The 17,362-nt window shown below is 35.0% G+C and overlaps 1 protein-coding gene across 2 annotated transcripts in view; it reads left to right on the top strand.

The window, feature by feature from the left end:
* BMPR1B (bone morphogenetic protein receptor type 1B) overlaps positions 1-17,362 on the top strand; it is a 353,247-nt gene that overhangs the window by 2,622 nt on the left and 333,263 nt on the right. The window contains exon 1 of one of the 2 annotated variants that reach the window (XM_075998763.1): positions 12,721-13,672. The exons of the other annotated variant lie outside the window; for it this stretch is intronic. The gene's annotated coding sequence lies outside the window, so the exon portion shown is untranslated. Of the gene's footprint in view, positions 1-12,720; positions 13,673-17,362 lie in introns of those variants that run through there. 2 annotated transcript variants of the gene reach the window in all.

Below are 17,362 nucleotides of genomic sequence, written 5' to 3'. Positions count from 1 at the left end.
TTTGGGTTACATGATATAAGTTGATATGATCTCATTACTCAGTGTGCTGCGGGCTGCTGCTGAATTTTAATGGCACTGATTTGTGATTTTAAATCAAAATGTTAGTTTTTGGTGAGTTAAAATCTTGATTTATGTCATGTTAGTGAATCATCACTATTTATAGGGGCTTTGCCACCTTGCCTGCCAGGTGCTGCCCACTTAGTCTAGGCAGGGTTGTCTGAAATTCCTTGTTAGATTATTGTCCCTGAGTGACGACGTGCTACCACTACTCCTGGCCTGTTCGTATATGTCTCTCAGAATGTTCCAGTCGTTAAATGATATTTATTAAAAGGAAATTGACTGAAGTTTTTGCCCATAAACTTTGAAAACTGTGTGACACAGCCTGATAAAGTATTTTTATTACAGTCAAGGCTAATTTTATTATTATTTGTTGAAAAGTAGAAGGCAATTTAAAATGTGGTTGTTGTTTGGTACTGTAGAAGCACCCCCACAGCCCAACTGTTCCTGAGGATTCAACTCATATTCTTCATCCTGAGCTAAAGTTAGTTGTCACCTACTCTGAACTAGCAACACCCTTCCTGATTTTCATAAGCCTCTGACCTCTGCCTTGCAGGTTTTTGGGTGCACCTTTCTCATTGCTCAACTCTGTGCTGTATAATTATTTGCTGGATCCTTCCACACTGGGCTGTATCTCATTGACATGAGACAGTGTTCCTTTTTTCTCTTCCTTTGAATTTCAGCTGCCTAGCACAGTACCTGGCATATATGATCGATACTCAAGGAATACTTGAAGAATGATTGATTCTTTCCAATTTGTTTCGTAACTTGAGATACTGATTCTTTATAGATGCAGTAGCTCAAGAAAAATACTTTAGCACAGTATAATAGCACATCATAGACTTAGGAATGAAAGAGTCTTAGCATTTCATGACACACATTCATAGTAAAGTTGAAAAGGATGAATGAAGCCCAAAGAGTTTGATGACCATGCCCAGAAATAGGCCATGCTGGCTATAGAATTGAGACCTTGTGCTTTTTTTTTTTTTCTTGTAGTGCCACAGTTCTTTTCCTTCGAATCATGTTTGCCTTCTTTTACTAGAATTGGGCAAATAACGTTTGTAATTAGAAGCTAGCAATTATAATCTATACGCTGCAGATTTCTTTTCATATCAACCCTAAAAGGCATGCATGCAATCTATCACTTTGCAGTAACTGATAATCATTTGCGTTGCATATGCATAGAGGTAATGTTTATCTTTTCAGAACATTGACTCCTTTTGCTTTTATGTGCTAGGCATTGTTCTGGGTGTTAACTGTATCTCTTGGGCATAACAATTCTACCTGCAAAGAAGATTTAAGCTTTCTGAAGCTTGTATTTTCTCCTACGCTTTCTGTATGTGTGTTGAAGGGGGTGGGGAGAAGAGAAAGGAAGTTTGGACCAGATGAGTGGGTCTTTTTGAAGTTTTTCTTCAGAGACCACCAGCTCAACTCCCAGCACAACTGCAGATTCATCTGTTTTACATATCAGACTTCCCTGAAAACTGGAGTTTGCAAAAAGAGTAACACAGCTTTGGAAAAATTTGAAGACCATTTTCCTTGTTGTTCTCCAATCTCTCTTCCAATTCTTGAATTTCATAAGTAAGATCATTTCTAGCTTTTAAACCTAGGTATTGGAGGATGGTTGGTAAATTTATTAAGGGCGGAAGGAGAAACTGATTTTGCCTGAGAGAGATGAGATATACTTATTTGAGGTTTCCATATGCAGAATTTGAGGTGATGGTGGAAATTTGAGGTGATGGTGAGATTAATAGGCCAGAATTCAAAGAAAGGAAGGGGAGAGGCTAGGCTAGAAATGTAGATTAAAACGTCATTTACGTTGACTTATCTAAATTGAGGGAAAATAAAACTTTTTTTAGGGATAGAGGGCAGAGAGAAAAATAAATGAAGATTTAGGAGTGGAGAAGAAAGACATTTTGATTGGTGACTTCTGAGCACTTTTTAACCTCATCTGCTACAGTATAAGAAAGGATGAAACATAATTTACAACAGACAATTTGTTTTTATGATTTTTAGGGAATCCACTTACCTACCAGTATCCTAATTACATTGATTTTTTACTTAAACGTTTGAGTGCCTATTCTTTGCCCGGCACTGTTACACTCTGTAGCGACACTGTCTCCATAATACACACGAGGTCCTCCCTGTCACTGAACTTAAATTCTGGAGAGCGAAAACACAATGCACTGTAAGCAAACATACAAATACGATCATTTCTAGTAGGGAAAAATGCCATTAGGAAAAGAAGACAGGATGCTATGACAGCGAGTGACCGGGCTACTTTATATGAGGTGGTCGAGGAAGGCCTGTCTAAGAACATTCCCGAATAACAAGAAAGAGCCAGCCCCATGATGATCTGGAAGAACTTTTGGCAGAAGGAACTGGGCACCCACTGGCCGGGCTGCTGGACTTAGAAAATGAGGGGAAATGGTAGGAATGGGGCCAGAGAGCTGGCCAGGCCCATGGTGTAAAGTGTACATTTGAGTCAAAGTACATTCTATTGGAACAGCTGGGAGGATTTTAAAGAGAGTGAATAAATATGACTTAGCATGACTGTCTGTGGCGTGAGCAATAGTGTCTGGAGCAAGACGACGTGGGAGGTGACAGAAATGATGTAGCTGAGGTTTGGTGGCTTGGCCAAGGGTGGAACCTGGAGAGATTGATCAGGCATTGTTCTTAGCATGGAATGGGAGAATCATTGAGTTGAATCATCTTTTTTCTTTTCTTTTCTGCCTTGATCTACATTGCTGGCAATTCACTGGTTCAGCAGTTGCTTAGACTTTGAAATTTCAGACTCCAGCACTTTCTCCCAGTTCCCAGGTTTCTTTACCTTCCTTCAAATATCTCATGGGCTGCAGGGGTCTTGCCTGTGGGACCCTGGAGTACATTCTGGGAGGCGTTGTGTGTAGTTTTTAGGATGATACCTGGACTCCACAGGGTGTAGTCCTGTTCTTCCTGAAAAGAAGACTGGAACACATGCTTGAACCAGTTGTCCCTTCATTTTAGTTAAAGTCTATGGCAGGAGTCCTCAAACTTTTTAAACAGGTCACTGTCCCTCAGACCGTTGGAGGGCCATTGGAGAGTGCGGGCACATTCCATACATGTGCACTGTGGGCCCAGGACCAGTCGGCTGCTAAGCAGGACAGGCAGCGGTGGCAAAAACACCCAGTGGGCTGGATAAATGTCCTCTGTGGGCCACAGTTTGAGGACACCTGGTCTGTGGGTACATAGGAAAGGGAACAAGACAGAATTCCTCTCATCAGGTTTGAGTGTCATTTTCCTCTACCCCTCAGCTTTGAAAACTTTGGATGCTTTGCAGTAAGGGACTTCACTGTATAAAGCCCGTGTCATTAATCTGGGTCTCACATGTTGTGTCCCAGCTCCTTGCAAAGTGCTGGGACATACATCGTTGGCAGTCAGTAGTCGCTTGAGTGTTTGCTGTTGGGTGCACTGTCTTAGAGACGAGTGGATTTGATCCAGCTGATGTTATTTTTTCTATCTTTCAACAAGTGTATGGCTGCCCCCGGCTTCAGCTTTAGAAGCTATTAAGTAGCAAGTTTGGAAATGATTTTTCTGGATATTGTACTTACTTACTGGCTAAAGGAAAAAAAAAAAAAGATACAATCCAATGTAGCTTTTTATAACATTTCTTGCCTGGCTGTCTTGAGATAAACATTTTAGTCATTTTTATAGCAGTTAGATAGATACAGACTTAAACAAGTACAGACAGATCTGTCATTAGTTAATTTGATGATTTACAAATCTGAAATGATTCCAGGGATGTCTGTAATGACGGTGGCTTTGTCTAAATTAATCTCTTGATAGAAGCACTTTACAGCCCTCTATAAAAGGTACTAAATTATCACCAGGTTTTTTTTTTCTTAAACAAGCTACTATTCTGCTGTTGTCCAATACACATTTAGCCATAAGAGATCCATATAATGGGAGATTATCCTAAAATCCTTCCCCTTGTCTAGAAGATAGTGCAATGCTCAATTGGGATTGCAAACGATGTGGCATCACATTATTATTATTATTATTATTTTTACTTATTTAGCAGTTTTCTTCCACTGTTTCATTTGATCCTTTTAAACGTGTCAAGAGGCTTTTCTGTATCTGAACATTCTCTCTGGGTCTCTTTCCCCAGGATGCCAAAACTCTGTGCCTTACTCCTGTTGACTTCTACGACAGATAGCTTCTGTTTGCCTCTCGAGAACCACGCTCAACCCTTCTAGCTCATGCTCTGTACCCTGGATGAAGCGCTTTGGCTTCTAGAACATAGTTCATTGAACATAGTTCATTGAGGGCTGGGGTGGGTCCCAGCAGGAGAGTGGAGGGAAGGTGGAGAGTGAGGGTGTTTATTCCCTCTGCTGCTTCCCTTCTAGAACAATCTGGCTGCCTGCACTGAACATCTCTGCTTCTCTCTAGGTAGTCCTTTCTATATAATCCTCCCCTTCCAGATTCCAGTAATCTGTGGGATAACTTCCCTGCTTTTCCTAACCTTAATTCACTGCACTAATCTTGGGGTTCTTTTAAACCCCTGCCTACAGCTCATTAAATTGTCTGTTTATAAGTAAACCCTCACCACTTACAGGAGCTGTGTCAGTTGAGGTCCCTTTTTCTGTTGATTCAGCTTCTGAAATCCACTTCCTTTCTAGATTTTTCTTGGCTTGATAGGAGCAGTTGGGCTTTCTTACCTCTGTTGGACATCTGATGTCCACCCCAAATTAAATGCTGTTGTCCATGCAACAATGGCTCATAAACCTCAGTTTTGAGTATAGAAACACTGTACTGTCGATCAGTGTATTGGTTTAATCTAGTTACTTGGTCGTCTGCATACCTTCTCCATGTGTACTTTGTTTCATTCACTTTTTTATTCACTCCTGAATGCAGTGCATTTTTATAGAGTCATTGTGTAGGGCCAGGCACTGTGCTAGCTAGGATATTGTGAATACAAAAAGGCTGATGTTTGCCCCTGTTTGGAATGAGGATTGGGGAGGGAGCAGGAAATAAACAATGAAACATAATATTTACAAATCAGGTTTGTGATTGGGGCCATAAAGGAAATAAACAGGCTACAGTGGTAGAGAGTAACAGGAGGAACTATCATTTGCTTGAGCAACTGAAAGGCAGGGCATGTCTAAGTGGCTCTCGTTAACCTGTATGGATTATGCAGGCTTTTAATACGTGAATGTTAAAAGCTATTCTCAGTGACACAGACAATAAATCTTCTTGGCAGGACAATTAGAAATTGCAGATAAACCTTAAGAAAATAAATTGCTTTATACCATTGCCTAAAATTAATAGTTTGATATATATGCCTTAAGAATTTTCTTGTGCATTATTAGGTATTTTTAAACAAAAAGATCATATATATTATTTTGTAACTTGCATTTTTTTATTTAACTAGGGGTTGGTAACACCATTCTATGTCAATACATGCATTTTGAAACATATTTAATGTATAATCTGATAGTTAAAGGTCACAAGGTTCCTCCTCTCCTTGCTCGTTGTATTTATTAGGGTTTCTAAAAAGTTTGATAAGCATGAAGAAGAAACTTGAGCCAATGATGTTGCCACACAAATAACCTCTGGAAATTAGGAGACTACAGAGAGTATAGAAATTGCCAAAGCCATACAGATTTTCTTTATCTTATCAAAACTGCTTTGAATTATGATGTATAATAAAATTAAATGACAACAGAGAGGGAAAATAATCAAACTTCTCTTGTTTAATTCTTGCATTCTGGAATTTTTCAAGGGCTAACACCATTGCTAGTTATGTGTGCTTTATTATATTAAATGAAAAATTGGGTTTTGAGATAATGTGAGCTATTTGACTAATCCAGATAAGCAATTTCCATATAACACAGTATGTTTTACTCGATTGCATTTGCTTTCCCACAATGTTCCATAGGGTGGTGGTTTAATGGAATGCTAGGTGTGCTGTCCAAGAGCAAGCTCATGGATGGCAGCATTGCCTAGTGGTTAACTGTGACAACTCTAGAGTTGACTGTCTAGGTTCCAATCTTGGCTCTGTCACTTCCCAGCTGTAAGACCTCAGGCAAGTTACTGAACCTTCTGTTTCTGTTCCATCTTCTGTAAAATAGGAATGACAATAATAGTATTGACTGTGTAGGGAATATTCTTACAAGTGTTTAGAACAATGACAGTTACATAGTAAACACTGCAGAAGTGTTTGATAAATGAGTAAATGATCAACAAAATCTGAGAATTGCTGGTATTTTTTAAATTGCAAACCTTTCTGAGCTTTTGTTATGATAATGTGCATTGGGACAGTACCCAAAAGGGGTATTTGACCATGGGACTTGTATTTTTCCCTGCATGATCTTCAGAACACATTATGGGGGAAAATTTGATATAAATAATTGACTAAACAAAATTTTCATTAGTTTATTATCTCCTGAAAGAAAGGGACTGTTCTTATTGTCAGGACTTGTTCCTGTACCTAACACACCTATCATAGAGTAGGGTCCCAGTTTCTGTTTTTTTTTTTTCTTTTAAATTCTTTTTTTTTTTTCAAAGGTAAAAATGAATATTTTCTTTCATTACCTAAAGAAAGACTTTGAGCCATTATACATGCGAGTATATACTGGGCTTCTGCAGCTCATTGGGCACAAGATTTACAGTGTATATTTTCTAAAAAGCTATTATAATTACAATTATTTACAGTTATTTTTTCTAATTGTAAAGAATACATATTCATTGAAGTGAATTGGGAAACAGAGCTCTAACAAATAAAATAAAATCCTTCACTTTTTTTTTTTAACCACACAGAAATAGCCACTATTAACATTTTGGGTCTTTTTTTCCTTTACAGAATTGGGAGCTCAATATAATGTGGTTTTGTGTCTTTCCTTTCTTTTTCACTTGACTTTATTTATATAATAGTCTCAGTCCAAGACACGCAGTGATTTCTGGCCTTCAGATGATTGGTAATCTACATTTCAAAAGAGCTTCCTTCCTTCCTTGTGGAATTCTATGGCCAGAGACAATATGAAAATAAAATGGTGTATCTAGAATGAGTTTCTCCCTCATTTTAAGTATTCTTGGAAATTGGAACCACCTGGTAAGCAGTTGGCGATTCTGTTTAAAAGACCTGGAATTAGGTGACCTCAGGTTGCTTCATTTTTATGAGTCATTCCAGTGTTCTAGCCAACAGCCAGATGGACTCAAAAGAATCCATGACCAGACTGTTTTGGAGGCATTACTTACTCATCCCGAGCGACTGTGAATGAATTTATATAATGTCAGATTAACTAGGAAAAGCTAAACAGGGAAGCCTGAATTATTCCAGAATAAATTTAATTTATTAATTTATTGTGTGTTAGAGGTAGGATTCTAATATACTAATCTGGGTGAACAAACTTTGTCTCTAAATATTTTTCACTTGTCCTGTAATTGTGAGCAAGAATATGGAATTTACATGACAGTAAATAATGGAAAGACTTTAAACATGCTAGTTGTTGTGAGTTTTATTTTGTATACTTCATAAGTGATGCTGCTGTAGTGGATAAAATACATCTCTCAGTAAGTTGTTTTCATTCAAAAGTCCTTATTCAACAACTTTGAATCTTATCTCACTCAAGATTAAATCAATTACTTTAAATACTTATCTTTAACATCTGTAGCAAATGAAAATATTTAAACTCTCTCCGAAGAGGAAAACCATACTACACTGTTTAATTGAATTAAATTAGCTTTTCATGGAAATTTACCTAGGAGCTGTTTCTGGAACCAATTTGGAAAATGATCTTTGTATGCTGTGGCATTTATGTTTGATTATGTTTTTCTTAGTAATTCTCAATGGACCTGATTCACTCCTTGCTTCAGTCATCAAACCCTGGTGATTTTTGTAGGCAAATTATGTATTTCCTACTCCGTAATTATGCATGTTTGTGGAATAATGTATGCTTCCTCAACTATAGATATTATAAAAAAAATTCAATAACATAATAAAATTCTTTGGATTTTATAAATTTCAGCGTACTTTGGAGTATGTTAAGGCTGAGATAAACAGCTATATATAAATTAACTTCCAAAAACTATTTTATAGAATTTAACTTTTGACATATTTATTAATAAAAAGCAGGTGTTGTAGTTTGTAAATACGGCAGATAATCCAAAACATTTGCAAATATATTACCTTGAAACTTTCTGTATTTCAGGTATATCAAAGATTTGGTACACTACAGTTTCTGCATTCTCTTTTAGTTTCAGTCTCTTGTTTTACAAAGCCGTAAAAAAATTGAAAATTGCTTTGAAAAACTCAATTTTCAAGTTTCTTAAGCTGTTAAAATTTACCTTTTGTGATCAGCGTGGGATATATTTTATACGTTTGGCACAAGGACCATAACTTAATGCCTATTTCTCGAATACTTCAGATTTAACAGTTTAAAAATAAAACTATTCTTCTCCTTTAAAAGACATTTTTTCTTTATCTACCACAATCTGAATGTCAGAATTGCAGCTATTTTTTTCCCTTGAATTCTAAGAATACATGAATGCTCATTTGTATTCTTTTCCTTGCCTTCCCACTTTTTCTCTCCCTTTCCCCTTTTTCTTCTCTTTCTCTTGCTCACTTCTGAGCATGATTTGAAAACACTGTTCTCTATGACCACTTTTTCTCTGAGCCAGAGAGAATTAAAACACCCTCATTTCTTACTCTGAATATCAAGATCATTTCCTTATGAGCTCCACCATTCTGTGGCTGAGTTTTGACTAAGTTAAAATAATCAAATGAGTTGGCATTTTTGTAGGCATAATCTTAAAATATTTTAATAATATTAAACTAATAATGATGGCAAGATGTACTTTTATCTTGTTATGAAATGATTTATTTGATTATGTAGTTTGACTCAGAATGTTTTTATGAAACATCCATGTTTTAAACATTTAAAGAAATGTGTTTCTATGGCAAAAAAAAACTAACAATGGCACAGACATATATATTGTATGTTGGATATATAGACAATCTACTTGGATGTAGACAATTTTTATTCCTTTATACACTCTCTTTGATATACAGAAATCTACATTGTATAGGTTTTTATGAACACTTCTCTAGTTCCCATTTTATTTGAAATTTCATGTATTTACACTTGTGATTTGAAAACTGCGATGCATTCTTAAACATTTTTCTTCACATTTACAAGCATGCACTTTGACTTACCATAAGCCTCTAAAGTCCTTTTTTGGCTCAGCTGTCCTAAACCTGGAAGGTATAATGCAGTTTAACAATAATATTTTACATCTGTAGTTTGTGAATAATGTCTTTCTTGCAAATGGAATTATTAAATATTTATGCAATATGAATGAATTTGGTGTTACACTGTAAATTAAAGTGTGTCAGAGACAATCAGATCTTGCTCTAAAGAGAAAGATGTTTAAGTTCACAGAATATATGCTATCAAAAAATAATGCGGAGCACAAATAGACTCAGTGTGGGAAAGACAAAATGAGAAGTTGGTGAGAACATTTATGAAGTGTGAAGTTGATCCAGTCTGTTATTCTGTTTTTAGGTGATGCCATCAGGGGATCTATTAGCGAAGCCTAGGGTTGGTGTTCCATGATTTCACTTTTAAAAAGGTGTATTAAATCCTCCAAGTATCTTTTCCTCAGTCTAAACCACAGTGGTCTGTCATTAACGAAACGATCTGCTCCATTCTTGAAAGCGGTTAGAATTTTTTGGCTTGTTTCATTTCTTAGCTTTATATTTCTTTCTGCAACCCAAGTGGGCACTCGAGCTGGTGTGGCAGCTGTCCCTTGTAGCTGTCATTTTTCTAGACTGAAAGAATGCTGATCCTGAAAAAATTTTTTTTTTCATATGGCTGTCCCTTGTACCACTTTATCATTGTATTTTTATATTGGGTTTTCCTCTGTTTCTAATTTTTTTTCTTTTTTCTTCTTTTTCTGGTGAAAATAGGGTTATCATTTTTTGTCATTCGACGGCAGATCTTTTTTGCAGAGCCTAAGCTGTTGTAGACCAGAACTGCAGGTGGTATTTCTGGTAAAGACAAACTCTGGTTTTCAATCAGATGAGAACCATGTTTTCTGTTTTTGAGCGAGGTCTCTGCCAATGTTGGCTTTTTTTGGCTGCAGGAACATGTGAATGGGATATCCTAGAGGTGACTTTTAAGCTCCTTTTTATGATAACTGAGGCCTCTTATCCTGAGAAATACAGAAACCCTATGGCGTTCCAATCTGGATGTTATTTTTATGTTTTCCCCATAGTAACTCATGAAGTTTTGGAAATCTTATAGGTTGTCCCACTGACTTGGCATTTCATATGCTGGAAAAACTGAGTGTTTTTCCTGCAAAACTTAATCTATATTTCCTCTTCTACATCATTTATGAAGATGTTAAGCCCATGTACAGCACTTTCCCTGTTTATAATTTTCTTGCCAAAGTAATACCTTTTTCACTGTCTTTGTTTCTCCAGTAAAGATTCATCTAATCCTATGATGACTCAATTCTTTTTAATAACTTTTTTTGGTAGTACCTTGTCAACAGCTTTTTAAAAAATCAAGTGGGTTATATTGTCTGGCTTCTCCCTTGAGGCTCCACACAGCTTTTTTATTTATTTATTTATTTATTTATTTATTTATTTATTTATTTATTTATTTATTTATTTATTTATTTATTATTTTGGCATATTATGGGGGTACAGATTTTGAGGTTTCAATAAATGCCCTTCCCCCCCAACAAGTCTGAGTTTCCAGCATGACCATCCCCCAGATGGTGCACATCTCACTCATTATGTATGTATATACCCGCCCCCCTCCCCCCTCCCACCTGCCCAATACCCTATTACTGTAGTACCTATGTGTCCACTTAGGTGCTACTCAGTTAATACCAGTTTGCTGGTGAATATATGTGGTGCTTGTTTTTCCAGTCTTGGGATACTTCTTAGTAGTATGGGTTCCAGCTCTAACCAGGAGAATATAAGATGTGCTATATCACCATTGTTTCTTAGAGCTGAATAGTACTCCATGGTATACATAGACCACATTTTATTAATCCATTCTTGGATTGATGGGCATTTGGGCTGTTTCCACAGTCTTGCAATTATGAATTGTCCACACAGATTTAATTTTCTAAGACATAATTATCCTGGAAAAAAAAAATCAAAGCTACACTCCCCCCCTCCATGGGGTGGGGAGATATATATATATATATATATATATATATATATATATATATATATATGGATATATATTCATGTATATATCCATATATATGGATAACCATATATATATATGGATATACATGGATATGTATGGATAACCAAATCCGTGTTTATCCATGGATATGTTTGCTAAATTCTCCAGTGACCTTGTGCTGTAGCACATATAGACCTCACAATTCTGCAAATTGTGAAGAAGTAATTATAATACTAAATTAGGGAAACTTGAAAGGCTGTGGACAAAAGAGCTAAAATTTCAGACTAACGTGGATGGTTGAAATGCAATTATATATAAGCAGCAAAAAAAAGAAAATGGGAGGGGGGGGCACTACAGTGTTTGGCTTCCTTATATTCCAGGCAGTGTGCTAAGGCTATCACAGTGAAGATAGCAGTTTTACAGATGAAGGAATTTAAGGCATAATGAGATTGAGCAGTGGTAGTCTTGGATTCTAATGTAGGTACCTTTGCTTCTCATTCCACGTTGGAATGTTGGAAGTCTGTTCCAGCCAGATGTTGTATTTGCTCATGGCACAGAGGTGACTGACAGTCAGCCCTGGTTGGTGGTCCTTGTGCTTAGAAGGACCCTTGAGGCAAGGATGAGACGTGTGTTTAACAACAGTAGGAGATGGTCGTTGTGTGTGGAAGGTGCCTTTAGAGTACAGAGAAAGGTTGATAATTGAAGAGCGTTCAAGATTGACAATTGGGTTATTTATTGATGAGAGTCTTAGGAGAGAGATGGATAAAGAGAGAAAATGTTTAAAATCTTTGTAAGAATACATTTGGAGCTTAAAATGATGTAATCTACCCTCCCTTTTTTTTTTCAGTTATATAACATTTCTATACATAGAATACTGGCAGTATTCTTTGAAGAGCAAAGTTACCACATTTTGACTAAAATCGACTTTCACACTTGATCCACTATTGTGTGTAGTGTGTATTGTAGGGCTAGATACGTATGAGGGCCACAGAACATAGGTTAATTACAGTGATATTTTGTTGAATTTCGGGAATCTGATAGCTCAGGGAATTTGCCAAGAATAGAAGGATGCAAAGATGAAGAAAATTATTTAAAATTTAGCCATTTATTTGAAATGATCTTTTGAAACTTTAAAAAAAAAATCACTTTGAAGGAAGTGCTGTGACACATACCAAATTGTTGGGCTTGGCAAAAGATTGATGTTAAATTGTTGGAAGGGGCCAGAAGGTGTATACTAAAAACACAAAAAATCTTCAAAGGAGAGTTTCATTTGTAACTTTTGTAAATAAATCTTCTCTAGTATATTTCACTGTCTCTAGATCATTATCTATAATAGAGATATATAAAGATATTACCCGTATTTTATTTCTTCTGTTTTGATTTATCAGAATGCACCACAGTGGATGGAAATGAAATGACTGCAGGAGTTTTCTAGGTTGATTTGTGACCTGCCAAAACTGTCAAAACTAAGACAGTTCACTTCATGTCCTCGTGTGACTGTTCTAGAAAGAGACCTTCCCTTTGTTTCAAGCGTAATACTGTTATTTTTTTGCAGAGCAAAATATAATGGGGCTTATTGGCTGTGGCAGTGGAGTTGAGCAGAGGCAGAGATAATGAATTAAAAAAAGGGATTCTTTAGTTTCCAAAATAACCAGGTTAAACATGTATTTTACATGGAGCCAAAGTGCTATGAGGAAAACAAGGTTTAAATGGACTTAGGCATTAATAGTAAAATGGCAAGTTTGCTTTTTAAAATCCTTAATATTTAGAATATTTAATATTGCAGATACGATCCATATGTTAAATCAATACATCTTTGCTTATCCAATAATCACCATTTGATTTTCCAAAGGAATATAAATGTTGTAAAAACATACTAAGCTATAGTATAATTTGTAACAAATAGAAAGCTTCCTTAGTGACTCCTTCTATTCCAAAATACAATTTTTCCATTATGGAAAATTATATTTGTGTCGAACATAAATAATCAGATATTTGCTTCACTAATGATCCCGCTTATTTTAAAATTATGTTACTGGATTTAACGATGTTCTGTGACCTTGTGTATTCTGGAGGCTTGTTACGCATGTCAGGGGTATTTCCTTTTATTTGTTTTAATTTTACCTGCCATTTAAATCATTGAATGACCCTTCATAATTTTATTATGAAACCATATAATAAGGAAGGACTAGTTGATTATTTTTTACTTTAAATTTCATAATCTCATATAATTCAAATCTTCTTTGTGTTCTCATTTCTCAGGTCAAATAATTCTCTGTTTGCAATTTTTCAGCACAGTAATGGATGAGGTAGAGTAATATGTTTCAATACATTTGTTCTTATTGTAGCATTTTACATCTGTTCTCTTTTTCAGGGGAGAGAGTCAGTCAAGTAGGATGTTGAAAAGAAGACACAATTGAGAGGCAGGAAAGGTTAGTTCTGGAATCTCAGGCTGGTCACTTAAAATAAAAGATTGGCCAACCCAAATGGGCAAATCTTACCTCCGTAAGAATTGGAGAATGCCTTAGAGCAAGGTACCATGACTACTTTCATCATTATATCTTTTTTCTTCTGGTAGCTTTTGGAATTTCAGAGACAAAATTGAGTGCTCATGACTTAATTCCTTTGTAATCCTTTTAACTGAAAGATTTTATAATTCTTTATATAAGAGACTGATACTTACAAATCAAATAATTATACTGTGCCCCATTTACATGCTCTTACGAATAAACTCTTTACTTGGGGTAGGGGGGGAATCACAAAACATTTTGGTTAGTAGGAAATAATTCTGCCACAATTCATACTGTGCTCCTTTCTGAGAATTATTTTCCAAAAACTTTAAGGCAGTTGTTGAAAAGATTTTGTTCAGAAGTCAGATTCAGTTTCATGTTTGACTGCATTGGAATATAATGGCTAATTTTACCAGAGGTAAAATATGCAGAGCCTGCCAGCAATGTAATATAAATGATAAATTAGTTTCTGCAGTTTTAACTTTTCACAAGTTAATTAATCAATAAGGGATAATTTCTGTACATGGCTTATTGGTTATAGTTACCTTTGTTACTTTGAATCTCCATACTAAGTATTCTCTTTTAATATAAAAACAAAGACTGAATCAGGTTGAAATGTGAAATTCATCTGGTTTCCTCTCTGAGAAGTTAATGCCCATTCTGTTCTTTTTCTAAAATACTCTTTTTTTCACATTGTTCTAGGATTGTTCGAATGTTCAGATTTCTTTAAAATGTCTGGAAAACTTCATATGTTCTTCTTATTTTCAGGTTGATTAGTCATTTCCTTTTAAGAGTATATTTTTATACAGCAGTCACCTCTATTATTTTTATATGTGTGGGGATTTCGGTGGTATTTTCTAGATTATCCATACCAAATTTTTAATCCCAGCATGCTTCTGTGCAACCTTTCCCTACAGTATGTCAGTATGTGCAAACAGGAAAATTATATTTATCAATCTAACTAAAATATTACTGAGAAAACAAATCATCAAAGCCCCTAAAAATTCATCCTGGAGCATTTGCTGGTAATATAAAACAGGAAGCCTCCACTAAAAACTCTGCAGTTGCTTGTTTTACATGAATTGTTTGCTCTTACAAAGATAAGGAAAAAAAATTGAAGTTCTTAAGAAATGCTAAAAACGTTCTTGTCCGTAGCAAATGGATTAAGGTTCATGATAGTAAAACCCTTCAATCAGAAATGAGCAAGATTGTGAAGCAGAATTAAGGCAAGTCCTCTTTATGTGGACTCTTTTCTTGGAAGTTGGATTGAAAATGAAAAAAATAACCTGAAAATCTTATGTCCCACATGTCTACTTTTACTCATGAATTTTTCGTAGTGCTATTATTTCTCATACTTGTGCTTTTTCCTTCTTTTGAAACCTGATTCATAATTTGCTTTTAGAAAATATTCTGTGAATCTCATTTCACTCCACTAAGTCCCTCCCTTTCTCTGCCTGCGTTATCTTCCATTCTTGTGTCCTCTGCACTGTATCAATTTGTAATTACCAGTTTCCTGAATTGTTAGTGTAACAGTTTTAACTACATGAAATGCCAAAAACTGTCTTCTGTTTCTCTCTCTGTTTTACAACATGGACTATAAAAGTTGCTTGGCCAGTGTTGGTTGACTGACTTTCCTGTTTTATATGATTCTCATCTTTATTTTCTTGTAATGGTGGCAATTTTAATTTTGCAAATATGTGAAGAGGCTTAGGATTTTTTTTTTAATGTATCATTTGTTGTATTCATTTTAAAAATGCTTTCTGGGACATGAAATAGGAAAAAAAAAATATGGTCTTCTGTGTTTTGACTAAAGCCAGTGTAGAATGTTTTACACTGGATTTTGGAGGCAGATGCCTGGATTTGCATTCTGGCTGAAAAACTCAGTATTCCTCATCTGTAAAATGGAGCTAAAAAGAGTACCTATGCAGTAAGGATGTTGCAGAGATTAAATGAAATACCTGGCACAGAATGGTTGTTCAATGTATATTCACTCTTGTCCTTTACTTTAGATATCTTTAAGAGGCATTATCTCCCAGCCTAGTTTACCAGGTTTCTGTTAGGAAACTGTCAGACTTAAAATAGAATGAAAAAAGTTTACAAAGTTATTTGATCAATTTTAAGGAGAGATCATTTTCTTATAAATTTTTTCTAAAGATAAGGATTTTTAGGTTATAGACGTTCATATTAAAATATAAGTACCTACTTAGAAACAAGAAACTCTTAGAAACAAATTTATTTCCTTCTCTATTCAATTTGAGATCCTCCCATCTCTATTTCAAATGCTTGCTTCTGAGAAAAGAAAGTTTATGTAGTAAAGTAAGAGGATAGATTTATTAATTTGAATGACATTTTTCCTTGGATGAATTATGAGAAGTCTGGGCAACTTTAGCATGAGTAGGTCTTGAGATGTTAGTATTAAGCAAGTGTTTAGTTGCATGACATGATCAGTTTACACTATTGCAGAGCCTTAATTAAAGTTTTATTAAACTGTGTAAGCCATGATCCAGTTTGGATTTGAAAGCAGATAGACATCTGTTTCAAATATTACATTAGCATTACTAATAGCCTTTTTTCTTTGAAAGTCTGAAAGTTTCCCTTTTGAAATTTTTGATTGTGTCTCATCTCTGTTCCCCTCTGTATCAAAATAATTTTGAGGTATAGGTTATTTTAAAGAGCACTTTAATAATTTATATAACATCCATACTAAAGAAAAGCTGGGGAAGTACATGGAAGTATTTTATTGAAGACCAATAAAACAAAGACTCTTTTAAGGTCCCTTCTTGTTTGGGGAACATTGTACTTCCCTTCCTCCCTCCCTCACATATTTTTTTATGAAGACTAATTTTAGGTTAATTTTGGTGTCCTTTTGCTCACTTAAATAATCATAAAATACTGTAATTCTCTTTTTCTTTGCCTCAGTGACATTAGAAAATTATTCATCAAATGTAATTCTTCAGCTAATTGTATATGTGTTTTACTCTTAGTTCTGGAAAAGAATCTTGACATATTTCGCTGAAAATTATTTAATGCTATCTAGAGAAAAAAACTCCGAAATTACATTTTCTATTAAATCATGCCCACTCAAATGATAGAAAACAAAACTCGTGATAACCTCCAAGTCCAGAATCCATTCATTTACTATATTGCAAGACCTGATTATTAAATGAGTACTTTTAATTCAATGGAAACTTTATTAAACACAAGAGAAGGTCAGGGAAAAACAACTGTTAAAAATTATACCACTTAGAACCTATTACTTGTTATCATTTTGATGTGTTTTCTTTACTCTTTCTCATGCATTATTTTTAGATGTGCTAACAAAAGTGGGAAATCATCTTAGTTTTGTCTTTTGTTTTATTTTTGTTTGAAATGATATTATGAATTTTTTTCTCCTGTCATTAAATATGCTTCAAAATATTATTTGAATTAATGACTGGAAAATATTCATTTGCATAAACTTTTCTTATTTTTATAATAAGTTATGTTGTAATAAATGTCTTATGGATAGATCTTTGAATATTTATACGAAGGCTTTTATATGTATGCACCATTTAATTTCCAGTGAAATCATTCTAATTTATGAACCTACCAGCAAAGTATCTATTTAATTTT

Source organism: Microcebus murinus, chromosome 29 (assembly GCF_040939455.1).
Source record: "Microcebus murinus isolate Inina chromosome 29, M.murinus_Inina_mat1.0, whole genome shotgun sequence".
In the NCBI taxonomy this organism is placed as follows: Eukaryota; Metazoa; Chordata; class Mammalia; order Primates; family Cheirogaleidae; genus Microcebus; species Microcebus murinus.
Note: the sequence above shows the minus strand (reverse complement) of the source record. Positions and strands in the feature narration are given on the sequence as shown.